Source organism: Rousettus aegyptiacus, unplaced genomic scaffold (genome assembly GCF_014176215.1).
Source record: "Rousettus aegyptiacus isolate mRouAeg1 unplaced genomic scaffold, mRouAeg1.p scaffold_m13_p_7, whole genome shotgun sequence".
Lineage (NCBI taxonomy): Eukaryota > Metazoa > Chordata > Mammalia > Chiroptera > Pteropodidae > Rousettus > Rousettus aegyptiacus.
Window position 1 is genome coordinate 97,667,307 of NW_023416310.1, and position 13,644 is coordinate 97,680,950.

At 32.8% G+C, this 13,644-nt stretch overlaps 1 protein-coding gene and 1 pseudogene across 1 annotated transcript in view; one reads left to right on the top strand and one right to left on the bottom strand.

The window, feature by feature from the left end:
- Nucleotides 1–13,644, bottom strand: part of UBE2D2 (ubiquitin conjugating enzyme E2 D2) — a 39,734-nt gene that overhangs the window by 11,474 nt on the left and 14,616 nt on the right. The gene's annotated exons all lie outside the window — the stretch shown is intronic.
- Nucleotides 8,021–8,139, top strand: LOC118606267 (annotated as a pseudogene).

The following is a 13,644-nucleotide window of genomic DNA, read 5'->3' on the forward strand; positions in this document are numbered from 1 at the left end:
TTTAAGCTGGATATAAGATCCATCAGTCCATTTCATGAGCCAGTACAACAGAATTAATTTTAAAAATCTAACCCAAACTTAAGTTAATGGACATTTAACACACTCATTCAACATTTTCTTGAATCAATCTCGAAAGTGAAAGAAGTCAGACATAAAAAGATGATGCTTTGTATGATTCCACTGATATGACAATCTAGAAAAAGCAAACTTATAGCGACAGAAAGCAGATCAATAGTTTCAGGGGATGGAGGGAGTTGGAGGAAACTGACCACAAAGAGACATAATAAAAATGTGGGGGTGATGGAAATGTTCTATATCATGACTTTGGTAAAGACTGCACTACTGTGTGTATATTTATCAAAATGCAAACCGATATTTCAAATTATTGAACTTTATTGTATGTAATGTATATTTCAAGGTTGTTTATTTTAAAAAAGCCTATATCCATCCATCTTTGCATGTACATAAAATATCTCTGAAGAATACACAAGAAACTAGTTAATGGTATTTGGAAAGCTTGGGGTGAGAATAAGAACTGTATATATTACTTTTATATCTTTAAATTTTATAACAAGTGTATTTCCTATTTAAAAAACAAATGACCAGTTCTGACTATGAATATGGATTAAAATAAAATAGCTATTAAAAGTTGTAACCTGGTAACACTGATTTGTATATTTTAAGAAATTAAATAGGAAGCCCAGAGTTATATTTGGGAGACATGTGACATTGTATCAAATTAACATCTCTATATGTATTGCACATCATAAACATTTTTAGTTTTGATCAGTTGTAAGTTTACCACTTATACTGTAGGCATGTTACACTGAGATCATACAGTAAGTGAATAAATGTCTTGCCTAATCGGCCCCCTCCCCCTGCCAAAAAAAAACCCGTTACCATCTGGAGGCTAATCCAAATAGTGAAAACAGACCAAATAAACACAAAAGCACAAAACTGATGTCTCTGCATCTAGATGAAAATTAAAGTTGAATCTTAAAATTTAATTAAGCCATTGATTGATATAGACAGATCACTTGGGCGGAAAAAATACCCCAATATATCAAGCTGATTTTTTTGTTTGTTTGTTTAACAGCTGGTTTTATACCTATACATTAATTTCTCCAACTTTTTATTCTAAAAGAAACAGTATTCATATTTGTCTTCTATATCATATAGCAAATTATACACTGCTAGGATTGAGAGTAGGCATAAGATAAAACCCAAAACCAAAAAATTTTTCTGTTCATTGAAATAACTTCTTTTCTGTAGAAAGAGGAAGAGAAATAAAGTATATAAAATTAAATATAGAAAAGAGGAGAGAACTCTGACAGTTAAGGTAGACAATCTTCAATTTCTAAAAATATTTTATATTCTATCCTTGAAATCTAACATAAAAGTCTTATTTGGGGAGCAAAATAAGAATTATGAATTTTACTGAATAGTTCTAAATTTTAAAAATTTATTTGATGCTGTATACTCCCTTTGTTTCAAGGTATATATAGCAGGACTCATATTTTTAAAGATTAAGGGTTATAAACAACTTTTGATTCTCTGCAATTTTCTTGTTTTTCATCTTAGTTCAAACAGTCCCAAACCTTATACCAATTAATTTGAACTTTCCATGAACTTTATAATACATTTCCTACTACTATCTTTCTTTGGCTCAGGGATATGATTACCAATGAAGAGATATGCAGGAATAATAACAGTGCCTCCTATTATTTCCTTAGGAACACCTATTTTCCAAGGATTAGGCCCTTATTTGAAATTAACTACTATTAAATAAAACAGAACATTAAAACTCCTGAAAGCCTCAGATTATTTCTATATCATAGCCCTATTGCAAAAAAAATAAAAAAACCTTTCTAACTCTTTGAGGGGAAGGGATCCTGCAAAGGATGTGCAGATTTTCCTTTCACTGTATCCTTAAGTGCAGAAGTTAGGTCATTAGTTGGTAAAATTACGGCTTCTATTAGCTATTTTTAAATAACCCTTTCCTCAATCTTAACAATTATGAAACAAAATACAGACAGCATGGAATAGAGATTTTTTTCACCATTTTAGTCCTCACCTTATGGCATAACATGAAAGGAATAAGATGGGAAAACAAGTTTATTAATTTTTAGAAAAATGGCTCTAAAGTCAAGTTTTAATAATTCTGAATATTGCTATATATATCTTTATATCTTTGGTGGTGATAATCAAAATATGAGAAGATTTAAACAGATTATGACTCACAGAATTATAATTTCAAAGTCAGAAGAAATCATCCAGACCAATTTCCAATTTTATAACACTACAACAAAATAAGATACAAAGTACCTAATCCAAGCAAGATGTTATTAGTTCTAAGCAAGTAAGGATGTGGTATTCTACTATACCATGCTTTAGTCTGGATCTAAAATACTAGAAATGTACAAGTTAGAATGTCTGAGAACCTATATGTTGCCCAAGAAATTAAGCTGACCTCCTTTAAGATGACTGAACTGAAAAGAAAGAACAGTTAAACCAGCAGCGGTTCTCAAAAATGAGGTCCTGACCCAGCTGCATCAATACCACAAGAAAATATTAGAAATGAAAATTCTCAGGCTCCAACCAGACCTACTGAATCAGAAACTCAGGAGTGTAGCCTAACAAGCCCCACCAGAAATTATGATGCACACTAAACTTTGATTACCTTTGAAAAACTAAGCATCAGAGACAAAAAGCAACGCTAGAAAACTCACTCACTACTAGCAAGATTGGAAAGGAAGAAATCAAGAAAGGGACGAGACTTAGAAAGATAAGGTATGCTCCACATTTTCAAGACAAATGGAAGGAAAACAATCTGTCATTACCATAGTACTGGATTCTCCATATCACAATACCAGCTTATGTGACCTGTATAATACTTGAAACTAATATTTGAAAACAGTTGCTAGAGTATTTTAAATTACAAATTTCTAAATTTGGGAAATATCACTAACTCATAGTTATCAGTTAAATTTAGAAGAGTATAATCTTTGGCATTATCAAATTATCTGGCACTGACAATCTGTTGGCACTTTCAAATATTTTCTATTCTTCTCTTTAAAATGCTGCTTTCTATTATAAGGATACATTAATGGAAACGTATCAATATCAATCTTTTCCTGAACTGAGTATAAGCAGAACTGGTTACCTTATTTAAAATTAGTCTGTACTACCTACAAAAAAAACTCAAGGCAACTAAAAGTATAGAATATACCAAACACAGAAATTACCACCCAGCTTTGCCAAATCTTAACACTGACTTTGGATCTTTAAGAAGTCGCCTCCATATATTTCCCAAAGTAATGATTACCCTGAATTTAGTGATCATTTCCTTGCATTCTTTTATACTTGTGTCCATAAATACAAGTTATCATTGTTATATCATGTTTTCTTAAACTTATATTTAAAAGGTGCTACATGGTATGTAATCTTCTATTCTTTATTTTTCCCTCAATATACTGAGATATTTTCCATGAAGATACACAGGAGCTCCTGTTTATTCCTTTTTACTGCTGTTTATTCTGCAACTCATGTCTAAACCATAACGGTTCCGTTCTTTAGTTAATGGGACATTTAATATACTTCCTATTCTTCAATATTACAATGTTTTAGTAAACATTCTCATTTATTCTTGCACACATACGAGCTTTTCTAAGTAAACACTTCTTCAATTTAATAGAAAGCACACTCCCCACCTCTTTTTAACCATGCAATGCCTTTCATTAAGTTTTTTTTTTTTTAAGTACAGGTTTTAAAAATTATTTCCTCAGTCCACAGACATAGGCAAAAATAAAAACACTACTGAACACACTGAAACTTGCAAACTTGATCATTGTCTAGAAAAGGGAAAATTATCCCTAAAACATGTTTAACAAGGAGGACAATTCATATGTCGACTTCCAAGAATATGGAGATGAACATGACACTGCCCCCTTTAGTCACCACCATTCAGAACAGCAGCACATTTTTTGCTAACTATAATTAAATGTCAAAGAAGACTTTCACCATCATCTAATACTACAGAAATCTGGGATATATATTTCTTGGGTATCATCAAAAAATGTGTTGCTGTTTGAGGGGAACTCCTTTTTAGTTATACTTTTCTCATCGACTCTATAGTTAATGTTTCATAGAACTTATTTGCTATTTATTAAACTGAGATGCTTCCATTATCATTAAAGAGGACATTTCTTCTAAATGTCTAAGTGAACAGCTCTTTCTAAGTTTATAAAAAACTCTGGCTGTCCTTCACTTTAATAATTGGTTTTATGAAAAACTGCATTGGAGCTGTTTATGCTGCAAACATTGAAAACTATCTCATGTGTAAGTATATTAATGAAAATAAGTTACTATTAGGATTATAATGATTATTCTATAACCTGTTTATGTTCTTGCTGAGTTCAGGGGCAACAGGGAGAATTCGAGATTTCTAAATCTTAAAATTCTTTGATGTTTTCTTATTATTCTGCTCTTAGGTAACTAAGCAAATCATTCAACTTCTCCAAATCAGAGTTTTCCTATCTGTAAAACATTGAGGTTAACTAAAACAGAAATTTATATAGCATGATTTAGTTATAGGTTTAGAGGTTACATAAGTTTGGGAAATGTTATAATCTATATCCTTATAAGAACATTCAAGGTTCTAAAGAGGTCCTTTATAAAGAAAATACTATTGTTTGATTGTTTGGACTCAGAAGCATGCTTTGCCTTTCTCCTTGACGCATTCTTCCTATGCCACCATCCCCATGCAAAATTTTATTTATTCTCATAAAATGCTTCCTGTCTATGGGAAAGTCAGAAATAAGTCTGAAGGAACCAAGAAAAACATTTTTTTTTTATCCTAAACAAAGAATGTTATTGTTTTAAAATTAAAAGTATTTCAAGCATAACATAGATCTACACAACATGGTTAAAACTGTCCTATAAAATTATTTCTCATATCTATATCTTATCTCTCTCATCTAGACTATAAATTATTTCAAAGTGGTTTTTTTTTTCTCGTTTTTTTAATAGTGGTAAAATACACAAAACATAAAATTTACCATCTCATCCATGTTTAAGTGTATAGAATAGTGGAATTAAATACCTTCAAAATGTTGTGCTCAAAGTATTTTAAGAGAATGTTTATAGTAAGAGGAAACACATGTATGAATAGCTTTTCAGATATGATTAATACAACATAAATTCTCTTTCCAAAGCAGAATACATGCTTCTATTAATTTTCATGGACAAGGATTTAAAACAAAAATTACTTTTGTCAAGTTCCAGGACATCCTTACAAATGTTATTTATGTGACAATATTAATAGCTTCCAGTAGTGATCATTAAATATACAGTTGATATGTCTCTGCTTTAAAACAGTTTTTCTAGGTAAAAGGCAAGGGGAAATATTTTTCTTATGAAGCACATAACTTTTAAAAGGGAAATGATATGCTGTATAAAGAAAATAGAAAAAATTTTCATTTATATAATCCTATTTGCTGTACTACAAATTTTAGATAAATACTGAAAGCTTATACTATCCATACCACAACCCAGAAAGTCAAACTAAGCACGGTATCTTACTGTACTTATTTATGAAGTAAATATGATCTAAAATTCTGTGTAACAAAGGAGATCCTGATTGTCCCAAGGTAAAACAAAAAATTCAAAGAATTATATAATTTCAAAGAAAATTCTTTCTTTAGACTCATTATTGACCTTAAATACACAGCCAAGGCTACACTTCAATAACGGGGTTGGGGCAAGGGGAAAGGAGAATCAGTAAGTCAGAGAATAATGAGGTCTGTCATCATTTGATGAGGAAAAAGTCAACTATAGGAAATGAAGTTTTAGGTAAAAGTTGTTGAGTTAAGACTTATATTTCTATAAAATAAATTACAGTTGAATTATAAGCATTCAGATTTGCTTGGCACATTTAAAGTTTCACACAGGAGAAACCAATATGAAATGCTGATAACGCATATAATTAACCCAATTAGGAACCCTAGGTTAAAATTTGTTTTTAAAGCCTCTATTTCAGTTGATCTATCTTCACAATTAGCAGTTATGGTTTTAAAACACATCAACATTAAATACTTCCTATTAAAAAGATTAGTGTTCACATAACACTTTTTTAGGATAAAAAATGTTTATTCCTCAGAGACACTCTTTTTTCTCCAAGCAGCTACAGTATTCCTTAACTGTACTACACAAATCTAGTATCATGTTACTGTATAGTAATAACTGATGTTCAATTTTTTTATCCACAACTATCAAAAGTTAAACTTCCATATACTCTCGTCTCCGCCCCTTGAATGCTTAATTATAAATTCCTTGAGTGAGACACAAGATATATATGGAACATAAGTACTCAAATGCCTGAATGAGTATATGAAATTCCCTCTCATTTCAGTTAGTGAAGCAGTGGTCAATGTTCTTCAACATTCTATGTCCAAAATGGGGGATGGCACACAGTCAGGTAAACGAAAACAGTCTATGTGCTAATAGACAGAGAGTGGAGCATCTATGCCAAAAGATTCCACTATTCGCTAAGTTCCAAAGAAATACTGAAATGCTAGGCAGAAAGCTCCCCTCCAGGCATATGGGTAACCAGGATCTTCTACACCAGCTGATTCTACCTCAGTTAACAACTACATCTTACCCCTTGAAATATGCAGGAGTTAGGGGTGCCAACCCCCACCCAGTCAAAAATCCATGTATAACTTGTGACTCTCCAAAAACTTAATGACTAATAGCCTACTGTTGACGAGAAAGAAGCTTTACCAATAACATAAACAATTGATTAACAAATATTTTGCATGGACTAGTGGTTACCCGAAGGTAGAGGGGGAGGGGAAAGGTGGATGAGGTTAAGGGGGTCAAATATGTGGTGACAGAAAGAACTCTAACTATGCACGGTGAACATACAACACAATGTAAATATGACTTATGGTTGAATTGTGCACTTGAAACTTACTGGATTTTGTTAACCAGTGTCACCATAGTAAAAAAACCATATATTTTGTTATATGTATTCTATATTTTATTCTTACAATAAAGCTAGAGGAAAAAAATTAAGAAAATCATAAGGAAAATACATTTACAGTACTATATGTTTATTGAAAAAAATCCATATAAATGAACCCACACAGTTCAAACCCATGTTGTTCAAGAGTCAACTGTATATAGCAAACTAGAAACCCAAAGAACTCATTTTGTCAAAAGTCATACCACACTCCTCTATAACACCACTAATCACCATGTACCAAAGTCCCAAGCTTGAGAAAATGGGGAAATAATGTTAATGTCATTACCTTGTTGTGCTTCTGTGCTATTTAAAGTGAGAAGACAATAGGGATCTCAAAAAAGGTAAAATATACATCCTATTTTCCATTATACCTTGCAAAACTATACCCTCACCCCTTCAAAAACCACACATAATATTTTTAGTAAGTACCATATGGTTAAGTTTTGGTACTCTGATGTTTTGAAATATAGAAAAACTGTTAACCTAGAACTGTAAATCCTTGAAACTTAAAAGTAATACTTTTCATGGACTTTACTCTTCACTCTTCAAGTTCTCTAACACTAACCTAGGGAGTTCAAAATGATGAATCTGCCCAGTTACATCAGTCATCCTATAGACTGACAATCTCTACGATGTAAGATAGGTAGGTAACCAACAGTCAAGTAAGCCATTAAAAATTTTACTATGCTAGAAGACTGGCTGCATATTCATAAAGCTGTCTCATGTGATGAATCAATGCCCAAAAGATAAAATCAAAAAAAATTTTTTAATGAACCAAGTTCAAGTCTGGGATTATATTTTAGAAAAATTATTCAAAACACCAAGTGAATGACTTTACAAATGATTTCCATGTCTTCCAGGAACAGTCTAACCTCTAAAACTAGGCACCAGACAGTAATAGAAGTGTAGATTGGTATATCTGAAAAAACGTCTTCAAAATTACATTTTACATAAGATTAGAGATTGGAGCTCTTTGTCCACATTGAAATCACTTGGGTCTAAAGCCATGCCACTCTGAACAAGCTCCATCTCGTCTGATCTTGGAAGCTAAGCAGGGTAGGGCCTTGTTAGTACTTGAATGGGAGACCACCAAGGAAGACCAGGTGCTGTAGGCATAAAAAATAAAGGATTGTAAAATGACAAGGTCCTTGCAATCTCTGAGGTCAATCAAGGGTTGTCCGCCCTAAAAAATTTTTTTAAAAATTAAAAAATAAATCACTTGAGATGCCTTCCAATCAATTATCTTATGCATAGTAAATAGAAGCATTTACCACTGCCTTGGGGGTGAATATTACAGTACCAGGACAATAAGAAAAATAAAGTTTCTGTGTTTCTAGCATTTCCATTTTATCTGCAGCAAGGGTTAAGAGAGGATTAGACAGAAAATTCATGTCCATAGTTAAGCTGGGAAATGGTTTGGTACCACGGACTATTATCTTTTCCAAAAACATTTTATTATACTTCTTGATGTTAAGAACAAAGCATAGCACTTGTAAGCAGTTTTTAATATAGTAGACCCCACCGATTAACTTACAGGGAATGCTTAACTCATATAATCATTATGGTGGTGCTACTTGAGAATTCTGAGAGCACTTTTGAGATGAACAAAGAGGAAGTGGCAAGCAGAGAAGTACTTCTTTGGTATGAAAACATTATGCATTGAATACAAAAAAAAAAAAAAAAAAAAAAACCACAGCACAGCCCAGTCAGCCTCGTTTCTTAATACATGTGTGCTGTCAAGACAATGGTGAGAATCTTAGTAGGAATGAAGCTGGAAATAAGAAATTCTTCCTGTAACTCAATTTTATCTAACACTTTCCAGAACAGACAGAAAAGGAGGAAGAGAGCCACCTCCCTTGTCTTCAGGCTTTTAAAGTTTTACAGGAAAAATGTAGAGAATACAAAAGTAAAAATTCAAAAGAACCTAGTGATTACATATTAATGCTACAAAAGTTTAATACCAGTAATATATGCCTCTTTAGAACACTTATATCCTAATATTTTTTATCTTTTTTATTCCTTTTCCTTAGTCTCCCAGCACTAGACTAATAAACAAAGCAACTTAAGGGGGGCATGAGGAAAATGGGGGAGATTCTGGTCAAAGACCAGTGATAGCGTAAGTAAGTTCTGGGAATCCAATGCACAGCATGATTATAACTAATAATATTGTATTATGTACTTGAAAATTATTAAGAGAATAGATCTTAAATGTTCTCACCACACACAAAAAAGGGTAATTACGTACCATAATCGAGGTATTAGCTAATACTATATGTGCTGTGATGGAGGTATTAACTAACACCACAGGTAGTAATCATTTTGCAATATGTAAGTCTATCAAATCAACACTGTACACCTTAAACTAACACAATGTTATGTCGATTATATCTCAATAAAGCTGGAAAAAATAAACAAAGCAACTTAGTAATACGTTATTCTGACTGGAAAAGACCAAGCCCCAAGTAAACGGCTATGCTTCTCAAAATAATCACATTTTTGGGTTTCCTATCCAACAAGACTTTCCCTTCCCCTCTACTCCTCCTCTCTTCCCTCCTCCTACTGACTGGCCAAATTTTCAAAAAACTTTTTTTTTTTTGGAAATTAACATTTTGGAAAAAAAATGTTAATTTAATATTCCTAAACTATTGGAATTATTTTTAAAGAACCCAAAGCAAAATTATACTATAAAATTAAATTTACAAGTGACCTTATCTAAGAAATAAATACTATGTTAAGATAATTTTCACAACAATTTTCCCTTGCAATAAATCATCTCCAAAGATAGCTGCCAACATCTCTCCATTTCCTCTAAGAACGTACTATTCCCCTTATCAAGAAGTAGTCTATTTCCCTTCCCTTGAATCCAGGCTAGCTTTGTATCTTGCGTGACCAAAAGAATGACGCAAATATGACACTGTCAGTTAGAAGCACAGCTTTTCTTGTTTTGCTCTCTCAGAGTTCTGAGCCACCACATAGGAGGTCCAAGCTATCTAGCAGAAAAGGCCATTTGGAGAGAGGGGGTTCACATTCCAGTCAATTATCAGCATCAAGGTCCTAGACATGTGGAAGAAGTCTTGGACCTCCTAATCCTGATGCTAGCTGAATACAGCCCCAGGAATGACCCTGGCTGATAACACATGAAGCAAAACTGCCTAATCGATCCGCAGAATTCTAATAATAAATCACTGTTGTTTTAAGGCACTAAATTTTGGAGTCATTTGTTATATAACAAAGCTAACTAATAAATACCCCTACAGGTCTCTAAAGAGAATAAGATTCTGAATAACAGGTCCTTCCAACAATTATCACCATAGTAGTTTCTCAGAAAAAAACAGCAACAAATTTCTAATTTTCCTAAATACTAAGACAAACAAAAAAAAAACTACCCTGCTACTGAAAGCTATTAGCTCAAGAGAAATATTTTTTAACATTTTAAAATACTGTTAAGAGGGGAAAGTCATAAAAAAAGTAGTTTATTTCAAGTGATCTATGTCCCTTCAGATTGAACACCCTAATAATTGTCCAGGATCCTTTATAATACCAAACAATATGTTTAATACTAGCAGGTATAAATATTTACCTAAAACCTCAAATGAGGTAAATAAGCTAGTCACCTTAGCTAAATTTAGAAGATAGCCATTTTAAAATGTTACATATTGATTTAGGAGAAAATCATGAACTACTTTTAAAATATGTAAATATCCAATACTTTTATCAGCTACATAAAGGTAATTAGATCCACAAGGGTTCTGTATTTTACAACTTTTGAAATACCTGCTCTTTAGAGTTACAATTCCTGTAAGTATAAATTTTGGCATAAAACTACACGTTTAGAAATATACAAAGGAAGAACCACTGAAAGTATCTTGGACTTCCAAATAAAGCAGCAGATTAAATACGTAAATTTTATTCTTTCAAAATCACTAAGAGTAAACAGGTTTTGTGTTTGTTTGTTTGAAAGGCTTACATCCACAAGCACAAAGAATGGGAGAGACTGGAAGCAACAAAACTTTGGAAGCTATAAAACAGACTGTTGAGTGATAGTGACTTAGCAGTCACAAGAAGGTGAATCCTAATTCATGGGGAAAATTCAAGAAGGAACTAAATTTACAAAGGCTCAGAAGTTGATTGGGCAAGCAATTCCTGGAAGCAGGGCTAAAAACAGAGGAGGGAGGCTTCTAAGTCTGTTTAAAAAGATGAAATTAGAACAAGTAGTATGTACAGAATGTGGGACAATATACAGGTTAAGGGACTTGTTTCATTGAACAACAACAAAAAGAAACTATAAGAAAAAAGAACTATATATTAATAGACTTAAAAGACATCGACCAAATGCAATTAGTTGATTTTATTTATATATTAATTCAAACAAATTAAATATTGAAAAAACTAATCTGAAAGAGAAAAAATTTTAACTGATTGGACATTTGATAGCGGGAAACTGCTGTTCACATTTTTAGATGTGATCATTGTATTGTGTGTGTGATTTTTTTTTTTAAGAGTCCTTATCTCATGGGTTCTTAATGTGGGCAATATTGATATTATGGGCCAGATAATTCTTTGTTGTTTGGAGCTCTTTTATGGATGGTAGGATGTTAAGCAACTCCCTGGCCTCTAGCTACTAGATGCCAGTAGCACCCAGTAGCTTCCCAGTTGAGAAAACTAAAAATGTCTACAAACGATGCTAAATGTCACCTGGTGGCCAAATTGCTCTCAGTTAAGAACCACTACCTGATCACTCAGTAATAGCTTCTAAATTATTTACAGATAAAATGATATGTTATTTGGGGCTGGTTTCAAAATAATCTAGGGAGGGTGAAAGAGGTAATCAAAAATTAACAAGAAATGATGGGTGATGGCGGCAATTTGGAAATTTGTTATAGCATGCTCAATGTTTGTATGTTTGAAATTTTCATTGGAAGTTTATTAGAAATATGTTTTGTGTATTTTTCTACAGTGGATTATATTCATGAGGAAAATTTAAAAGAGAAAAGTTAATTACAAACTCTCATATCCTGTAATTGTCTAAAATCTTTGAAAAACAAATTGGCAATATCTCACAAAAATGAAAAGGCTTACACTCTAGAATCAAACAATTCTACTGACTGTAAAGAGAAAAATATTCACCTATGTGCACCAAGAGACACATATGGGACTATTGAAGCTTCAGTGTCTGTAATAGCAAAAACTTGGAAACAAATGCCTATCATAGGGGAATAAATTTTTTAAGTATATTACTGGTATATTTGTATTTATTGAAAATGCATGATATTTAAAATGTATATAGACGGTCCCTAACTTACAATGGTTAGACATTGTTTTTTGACTTTACAATGGTGGGAAAGTGATATGCATTCTTTTGAAACTATACTTTGAATTTTGAGCTTTTCTTGGGCTAGCACCACGTGGTATGATACTCTCGTGATGAGCTGGGCAGAGGTAGTGAGCCATAGTTACCAGTCAGCCACATGATCATGAGGGTAAACAACCGATACTCTACAGTGTACTGTGTTGCCAGCATTTTCTAGATACTGTGTCTGAGTTTTTCACATCCCATCATTTCTACAAAATGCCCAGCTGTGTCTCCTGTTTCTGGTAAGAAGAGGAAGGCAATTACTTGAGATGAGACTCCAGATAACTGCTCAACTGTAGGCGAATATAATGCTATGAGAACATTTAAGGTTGGCTAGGCTAAGCTCTGATGTTCAGTAGGTTACATATTTATTACATGCATTTTTGTTTGACTTACATTGGTTTTCTTGGGATGTTACCCCATTTTAAGTTGAGGAGCATCTGTAATTTCCATAACATCTATATAAAATTTGACAACATCCAAAATAATACTGTATGTTATTTATGGATAAAAATCTTTAAAATGATAAAAATAAAACTTTAAAAATTAAAAGTAATAAAGTGATATCTAGGTCACTGCCATGATCTGGACTCCTCCAATGAATGCCTTCCCGACCCAAGCTCTAAGCCAGAGGTTTGTTCTCTGAAAATGATAAAACAGAAGGTCTTAGGACTGAGAGACACCAAGCACAGTCAAGGGCAATGAATGATGTATGGAAAACAGGAAGATTAAGGAAACATTTACAGACACACTTTCTTCTCAGTGGTTCTAAGAACACTGGAAGCCTGGCCTGTATTTTCCAAGCAGGAAATTAGAAGATCCTCAGGAAAATCTGACCAGCACAAGATGAAGAGCAATACGATTCACTGACATCAGTGGTTCATGAGGAGAAACAGTCTGGCTAGCAAGCCATAAATTGAATTCCGCAGTTACCAAACCTTACCCCATATACCCAGACCTTTTAACCAGCTTTTAGTGAGTGCTCTGCTCTTAAATTTACAAAGACAGACAACTGACAATGAAGGAATCAGTCATAAGATTTCGTTTTCAACATGAAAAACCAAAATAATGTGGAGGAAAAAAAAGTAGAAGAAAACAAAGATCATGCAGGGAAAAGAAAACATCAACAAAAGAAAAACTATCATAAATATCCTTAAAGTAAAAGAAGCTATTGCTTTTATGAAGAGCAAAATCCCTAAAACAAACATTCTGAGAATGAGAAAGTCTTCCAGAAAGTAGATAAAAGACAAATGTGAAAATAAAGGTA